Here is a 9,059-nt window from a genome sequence, read left to right as displayed (position 1 = left end):
GAGACTGACTCCAGCAATCACCATCTCTGAATTCTTAACGAGCGGCAGACATGACATACATCTTCCATCCTCACATCAGTGTTTAAAGCAGCATCTCTAGGGAAAAGAGGGCACAAGGTGATGTGACCTTCTCCAGATCAAATACAGCCAGAGCCAATATGTGAACCCCATTCAGTTTGAATATAAGGTGTTTTGAATATAGGATCTTTCCTGGTCCCATGCCTTTCTGGGGCCCTGATGTGGCACTCGGGACAATAGCACAGATTGATATAGGACCTAGAACCCCTTCCAGGGATTCAGAGAGAGATAGAGCAGACACCATTGTTCTAACAAAACTACAGACAGAAAGCACTAGACTGGGTTCAGCTTGGGGTGTGCTCGCCGGTCGAAAGGAAGACCTCAGCTTCTGAGATCAATGTGCATTAGTTCTTCCATAGATGCAAAAGTCAAACTTCCTCACTCCCCAGCGTGATACAGAGTCTCTAGAACAGAGTCTGCTTCCTAGGGAGCTAGGACAGCTATCATGGCTGGCCAATAAGCTGGAGTGGGGCCAAAGGCAAGGTCATGAGCCTTCTACTAAAAAACTATTGGGAAAAGGGTATGAGGGAGATTGCAGGTTCTAGCTCATCTTCTCAGGTTCTGGAAGCTGTCTTGGCTCAGGGAAGAGAGAAAGAGACCTGTGGGCAGGGGAGGGGGCTGTGTGCTTAAGGCTAGAACAATGCTGGTGACAGCAAAGGGGCTGCTATTGCCTCTGTTCTGCGCGAATTCAGAGTAGCTGTCAATATTACACCCCAACTATAATCCATTTGCTTATGTAGGCTGTTGTTTGTTTGTTTGTTTGTTTGTTTATATGAGTAATATAAGGTATAGCTAGCTGTCTTCATACATACCAGAAGAGGGCATCAGATCCCATTACAGATGGTTTGTGAGCCACCATGTGGCTGCTAGGAATTGAACTCAGGACCTCTGAAAGAGCATTCAGTGCTCTTAACCACTAAGTCATCTCTCCAGCCCTGTTTGTTTGTTTGTTTGTTTGTTTGTTTTGTGGGGTGTTTTTTTTTTGAGAAAATATCTGGCAGTGTAACCTAGGCTAACCGTGTGTGTGTGATCTTCCTGCCTCAGCCTTCTAGGTGTTGAGGTTACAGGTCAGAGCCACTGCAGCCAGATCAATTCCTCCAGCACAATGGGGGATGTGAGAAAACCAAGGAAGAGACGCTGGATGTGACCTCTCAGACCCCACCAACAACCCTTGGTCCAGTGTTCACAGGATGGGGGGAGGAAGACCTCCCCCCCCACAGTGCCATGCCTCTCCTTGGTCCAGTGTGCCACAGAACTGGGGGAAGATCCCCTTTCTCAAAGGGCTATGTCTCTCTTTAGGGTCAGGTCGAGTGCTAAGAACGGCTTGCTCTGCCCTAACTCCTCAAGAGCCCCACCCCATCTTTGCCCACCCCCGATAGGCTTTTTCCATCCCATCCACCCTTTCTGCCCAGGATGAAGAAGCTTAGCAGGATTCTTTTCCTTCTTTGAGTGGCTTTCCGGATGTCGTCTCCCACCTCCTGAAGCACCTCCTCTGCGTAGTGGTATCCCTGTCTTCCTTCCCTGCCCCTCTGCTTTCTGTCAGAGCCCAGGAAAGGACTTGATCAATCTGTGCAGGCTGAGAGTAGCTTCACGTGCTCTCTCTCTCTGAGGAATACTAACAATTGAACAGGAAACAAAGGGAAGGAGCAAAATGTTAAGACTACAGCAATGACCAGGAATGTCCCTGACATCTCATTATTACATACCGAGGGCCCATTAAGCTGCCTGCTTCTCATCTGGCCTCCCCCCAGCACGCCACCACTGGGTCCTTTCTATGTCCATCCACTGGACCCCCAACCATTCCACCCCACACAGACTCCTAAACAGCAGGCTCTTCAGCTGGGGCCTCTCCACTGTGACTCAGGCCCTAGCTGTCCAGATTCCAGGAGCATCAGTACGGGGCACCTGCTCCTGAAGCATCCACCTCCCCTGTCCCCATCTGAGTGGGCTGGGCTGAGGGGCTGGAAGAAAGACAGAGGTGAGAGCCTTTCATTCCTTTCCTGCCCCCCCACAAGTCTGGCCCACACCCCCTGCCAGGAGCTGAGATCCAACAGTATATTCAGCCTGCAGCTGCCACTGGTCATGTGAGCCCATTGCTAGGTTACAGGGACCCAAAAATAAATCCTTCCCAACCAGATTAGAAACTGGGGGCCTCGGATGAACCAGGCTTGAAAGAGCGGCAGGAGCATCCACAGTGAATGAGCAGGCCTGGCCATGCTGACTGCTTCCTACCCAGCAGCCAGTCTCAGCCCTGGACCCCCGAAGAAAACACACAGACAGCGTCAGGTTCCCTCACAACACAACACACAGGTTTATAGGCTGAGTGGCCATCTCGGTGGCAATCAGGAACAGCTCGAGCCTCACTTCTCTATCAGGAGCTCCCATCCACCACCCTCATCGGCCTCCCTGCCCCCACCCCACCCCTAGCCTCACCCCATGCCAGAGCTCAGTGCTGAGTATCACTGACCATTTTGCCTGGGACCTGGGGGAAAAGAAGTACCAGTTGTTCTTCCCCAGCCAGGAAACAGGCACAATGCTGGGCCTTTCGGACATGCACTTTCCTCACTCACCCTGTCTTCTGGGTCAGTGTTGATAATCTCCAAAAGCAGAACGGAGGCCCGGAGGGAGGGGTTAAGTGGCTTTTCCCAAGCAGCATAGTTGAGTTACATGGATTCAGCATCACTCCGATGGGGAATGGGGATGGAAGAGGACAGGAAGAACAGTAGAGGAAAAGGGAGGGGGGCCATCCAAAACTCCTCCCTGGGGCCTTTCCAGTTGCCCCTGCTTGCTATGAATCAGGGTGTTGCCTCCATGTCTGCCTCCTCCAAGCTGGACCACAGCTTATCCAGGACACACATCACACACAAGCCCCACCCGTGCCCCCTGGGTGTTGAGGCCTGGGGAGCAAGCTGACAGAGTTGAAAGAGTCCTGGACGTCCAGCTCCAATCTTATAGGTGAATAGGCCCAGAGGGGAACATATATGCCGCAGGCTGCACACATACACATGCACACATGTATGAATGCACACATGCATGCACGCATTAGTTGGCCATGGGTGGAGTGTAGTCCCTGAGACAGAGCATCCAACAATTCATATGCACATAAAGCATTCATGCATGTGCACATGTGTGTGTATGCGTGTGTATGTGTGCATGTGTGTGTGTGTGTGTATGTGTGCATGTGAGTATATGCATGTGTATGTGTGCATGTGAGTATATGCATGTGTATGTGTGCATGTCAGTATATGCATGTGTGTGCATGCTTGTGTATGTGTTCATGTGAGTGTGTGCATGTGTGTGCGTGAGCTCATGCATATGCTCATGCGACGTGTATGTGTGGGCACTCACATGCCACACTGCACATGCGGACACGAGAAGACCGTTTGTGGAGTTGGTTCTCTCCCTCCACCTTTGTATGGGTTCCAGGGATCAAACTGAAGTTGTCAGGTTTGTGTGGCAAGAGTTTACCCACTGAGCCATCTGACTCCCCATTTTGTTTTGATTTTTTTAAACACATTTATTTTCTTTGTGTTTGTATATGTGAGAAAGGGGGAGAGAAGGAGGGAGAGTTAGATAGTGGGGGCGGGGGGGGGGAGGACAACCTTTGATTGGCCTGGTCCAGTCCCACTTTGTTTCTCGCGTATCTGGTGTTTGTTGTGGTTGGGTGGGTTTGAGACTGGTCTCTGCCCGGGAACTAGAACGTGCTGTGGCGTTGGCTGGACAGTAAGCCACAGGGATCTACCTTTTCCACCTCCCACTCCTGAGGTCAGGCACATGCAGCAAGCCTGTATGCTTTTGTTTGTTTCTGATTTTTGAGACAGTGATCCACTATTTAGCTCTAGCTGCCCTAGAATTCACTGTGTAGACCAGGCTGGCCTTGAACTCACAGAGATCCTCCTGCCTCTGCCTCCCAAATGTTATGATTAAATGTATGCACCATCACACCCAGCTTATCCTTGCTTTTTTTTTTTTTTTTTTTTTTTTTAGTGAAGATTCTATGAATCAGACTCACTCCTTCACACACAGCAAGCTTCTTACTACCTGAGCTGTCTCCATCCTCAATTCTCACATAATAATTGTATGTTTTCACGAGGCACAATTGTATGCAATGTGTTGCTGGATCAGAGTAATTAACATCACTTCACACTTGTATCACTTATTTCTTTTACATCTTTTTACTTTATGTATATAAGTAGGATATTTTGTTGTTGTTGGGGGGCGGGATTGTCTGTTTTTTCGAGACATGGTTTCTCTATGTAGCCCTGGCTGTCCTGGAACTCACTCTGTAGTCCAGGCTGGCCTCGAACTCAGAGAACAGCCTGCCACTGCTTCCCGAGTGCTGGGATTAAAGGCATGCGCCACCACTGTCTGGATGTATATGGGTGCTTTGTCTGTGTTTATGCTTGTATAGCACATGAATGCCTGGTACCTATGGAGGTCAGAAGTAAGTATCTGACCCCCTGGAACTAAAGTAAAGGATAGTTGTGAGCTACAGATCCTTATGTAGCTCAGGCTGATTTTGAACTCCTAATCCTTGTAGTTCAGTTTCCCAAGAACCAGGATTGCAGACTTCAATCTCCATGCTCAATTCTGCGGGTTATTCTTGGAAGAGTCCATTAGTTTCTGACCACAGTGGCCATGCTGTGCTGTAGGAAATTAGAAGCTCCTTCTGGAAGTGATGCTGACTGTGAGTGATAGAAGGAAGCTGAGGAGGAGTGGGTGGTTCAAGAGAAAGGCACAGGCTTAGCAAATCATGGAGAACGCTGAGTCTAAAAACATATCAGGGGGGCTGGAGAGATGGCTCAGTGGTTTCTGTGCTTCCAGAGGTCCTGAGTTCAATTCCAAGCAACCACATGGTGGCTCACAGCCATCTATGCTGGGCTCTGATGCCCTCTTCTGGCATGCAGGTGTATATGCAGAAAGAGCACTCATATACGTAATACATACATATATATGTACACACACACACATATCAAGTCTGGGCAATGATGGTACATACCTTTAATCCCAGCACTCTGGAGGCAGAGGCAGGTGAATCTCTGTGAGTTTGTGGCCAGCCAGGTCCACAGAGCAAGTTCCACAACACCAGGGCTACAAAGAGAAACCCTGTCTCAAAAAAACAAAAACAAAAACAAAACAAAAAACCCCAAACCTTTGCATGCTGCCTCATTCGCTGCCTTGAGTTCACATGAGCATCGACTCTGTTGTGTAGAAGATCTTTATTCCTTGGGGTCTTCCATCCCCTCTCCTTCTTACATTCTTTCTGCTCCCAGGATTCCCTGAGTCCCGAGGGAAGAGATTTGATGGAGACTTCTGTTGCAGGCTGAGTATTTCAAGGTACCTCACTCTCTGCATATTGTCTGGCCGTGTGTCTCTGAATTTGTTCCTGTAACCTTCTCTGATGATCTATGAGCAGAGCAGAATGTCATTGGGAGTTTTTGCTACATTCTTTTAATAGAGCAGTAGCACTTGGCTTTACCTTAGGCCCCTAAGCCATCTAGTCTCAGGTTCTTGGTCCCCCAAACAGTGTCAGATGTGGGTTGGCTATCTCCAAGTGATAATTACTTGCAAATGAAAATTTAATTTCCTCCAAGGGAGTCTCCCTGGGGGAACAAACTACGCTTAAGGGCAAGCTGTGTGTCCAGCAGTACTGGCCAGCAGAGAACAAATTCAGCAGCAGCTTTGGTGGTCTCTTGTTCCATAATGTAATGTCAGAGATTTTTGTTTCTTAAACTTCTCTGTCTCTCTGTCTCTTCCTCTCACCTACAGGTCCTTTGCGTATCTTCTGTGGCTACCAGTTTGGTGTTTTTAAGGGATTCCTGAGTGTGTAAGTGGGTCTCCACATCTGTATCTATTTTTTATGAGTTTTCTTGGATTCATTCCTTTAGTTTGTTTGTTTTGTCCTATTCTGATGTGTTTGATTATATTGTATTATATTGTATTATATATATATATATATATATATATATATATATATATATATATTACATATTGTTTTCTAATGAGAGACAGAAAGAGGATAGAACCAGATGAGGGGATGTGGGGATGAACTGGGAGGAGTAGAGGGAAGGGAAACTGTAATCAGGATGAATTGTATTAAAAACAAATGTATTTTCAATAAAGAAAAAAAATATCAGGAACCCTGAATGGATATACACCCTTGTAATCTTAGCATTCAAGAGGCTGAGGCAGGAGGATCATGAATTCAAGGTTAGTTAACGCTACATTTGAGACTGTCTCAAAGAAAGGAAAGATCTGAGACAATGGCTGGGGTTAAAGCGCTTATGGTGCAGGCAAGAGGATGTGAGCCTGATCCCCAGAGTTCACATAAAGATAGCAGTAGTGATAGCAGGTGCATGCACCCCTAGTACAGGGAGGCAGAGACAGGGTTCCCAGGGCTTTTTGGAGCAGCTAGTCCAGCCTAAAGGCTAAGTTCTTAGTCCATGGAGACCCTGTCTCAAGAGAGACATAAGGCGTTTCCAAAGATGACACCCACGCTTGCTCTGTGGCCTCCACATGCGTTCACAGACATATGCACATGCCCTAGTCATCCATGACCGCTCACACACAGATGCAGGGACACGCACGCACGCACGCACACACACACACACACACACACACATGCATACACACACAGCAAGAGAGAGACAGAGAGACAGAGACAGAGAGACAGAGAGAGAGAGACAGAGAAGGAAGGAAGGAAGGAAGGAAGGAAGGAAGGAAGGAAGGAAGGAAGGAAGGAAGATGAAGAAAAGGAATTATCAAGATATCCATCTTGAGTTGTTCACTTGACAGGAAAATAATTCGCATGTAAGAAAGAAGGGAGAATAGACAGGCAGCTCTATGGGGTTGCAGGGGTCTTGTGAGCCTGGCTGAGGGATCAGACTTGGACAACAACACAGCAAAATGTTGTGGTCAGGGAAACCAGGGTCTATCCCCAGTGATCTTTGAGAGTCAATGGTTAAATATGTCTGAACCTACAAGTTCCAGAGAAAAGGGAGCTAAACTAGACACTTTGGCTTTTCCTTGTGTTTTGAGACCAGAGAGAGGAGCATAAAGTGTGTATGTCATGAAGGAGCTAGGATGTGGGACCGATGGAAAAGGAAGGCCAGAGGAAACACAGAGAACAGGCCAGGCCAGAGGGGAGCAGACGCGGAGATCAGTGCTCCTCTGATTTCCAGTGGAGTCTTTAGAACTTAGGCCAGGCAATGTGTGCAGGTTGCAAGTCTGATCTTTGGGGAGGAAATGAACAGGGACACAGGAGCAGTTTGGATACCAGAAATCCCCCATTTAGATTCCTGATGTCCTAAAACGGTGCCCAGGCTGACCCATGGGGGTGTGGCACCCAAGGCCAGCTTCCGATGCCCGACTGAAGACCAACTTTAGCCGTGGCCTATGAACGAAGAGCTGGGCTGATTTCCCCTCTGGAGAGAAGGAAACCAGCCCTGGGTGTCATCTTGGAGCCACTTCTGCTCTGTGTCTCTGGGGGGAAACTGTTCAAGTGTCTTGTGGTTAGCCCAACCCAGCCAGGCCCGGGTGTGCACAAGGGAAACCTATTTCTTCCCTCTCCAAGCTGGCCACCACCTCATGGTCTTTCTCCTTAGCAACTCTTCGTTCGTCCTAGTTCTCTCCCTGTACTTCTGGAATACCCACGATCAGAAAGAACCATGCCTTACTTGGCTCTCATGCCCATCTGACCACACTCAGAGACCGTTAACTCTGACCGACTCCTTTGGGATTGAGAGATGTCTTGCGAGTGCCCCCTCAGAGTGCGTGATAAAGAGTGCTATGTGGAATCTGTCTTTCTTACAGTTTGGCTTTCAGGAATAATCTAAAGAGCATCTACAGCTTCATACTGAGGCAGGGGGACCCTGGATAAGAAGGCTCAAAATGGGAAAAGAGAACCAACCAATCTGCGAGGTTTCAGGGCCCTCCGCCTGCACTGGTACATTTTAGCCACAGGAGGGCAGTGTTGGCCACAGAGCTCTGAAGAGTTACTGCAGTGTCTTGCTACACAGCTTCTCTTTGCCAACCCCACACCTGCTTTCTTTATCCTGCGGGCTTGTGGTCTCTCGGGCACCTTTCCACATGGCTGCAGTCTCGGCTGTGAAGGGTGGACGGGAAGGACAGATCACCCAAGAGAAAAGGCTGTGGTGGGTTTGATGAACTGATGTCCCCGCAGCTCCCTGTGTGGACAGGTTACCTTCCCTAAGCCTCGGCTTCTGATGAATAGTTGAATCGAGACTGCTGGCCGGGGAATGTCGTTTCCTGTGTGCATTTTGATCTGAGCCAACAGCTATGGTCTTTGGGTAGCTCCTGGCGGGCTCCATCCGTGGCCCTGACAGCTTCAAAGGCTCACTGCCTGGGCAGGTGGGATAGAAGATGATCGAAACTGGACACTTTGGTCTCTCCAAATGGGTCTCTTCTTGGAATCACAGCCAGACAGAAAGAGTGCCCAGGAGTCGGGGATGGCCCAAGAAAGGGATAACCATAATCAATTGGGTCTGATCGGTTTATGTTTGAAGTTTCAAATGGTGCTAGGGCTGGCAATGTATACTCTTCAACCCAGGCTACCCCTAAAAACCACGGGGCCATATTGACTTGCTCTGAATTAGAGGCTGCAGAAATCCCAGGCCCCCTCCCTCCAGAGCCTTCTTGGGGATCCTAAAATAACTCCTCCTCTATTCTTCTGACTTTGCTCTCAGCGCCCCCATTACTTAGAGAGCACAGCTCACTGGCCTGTTCAGCCCTCAAGGCAGCCTCGCCCACACACCCCTGCTCTTGCCTTGTGCCCTTCTGACCCCAACCATTCTCTTCCTGGTCCTGAAATTACACACCAGGCCCCTGGAGAGTCTCTGTGGCACCTCAGCTTCCCTGGTGGGGCATCTGATCCGGCGCTTGGGGCCTGACCCTCCGAGCACAGAGCACAAGGCGTGGCCTGGTTCTTTTCCCTAAGCTCCCGCTTCTTTCGATTGACTGCC

The sequence above is a fragment of the Mus caroli genome, unplaced genomic scaffold, assembly GCF_978045245.1.
Source record: "Mus caroli unplaced genomic scaffold, Mus_caroli_1 scaffold_3, whole genome shotgun sequence".
Classification (NCBI taxonomy): domain Eukaryota; kingdom Metazoa; phylum Chordata; class Mammalia; order Rodentia; family Muridae; genus Mus; species Mus caroli.
This window is presented reverse-complemented; position numbering follows the sequence as displayed.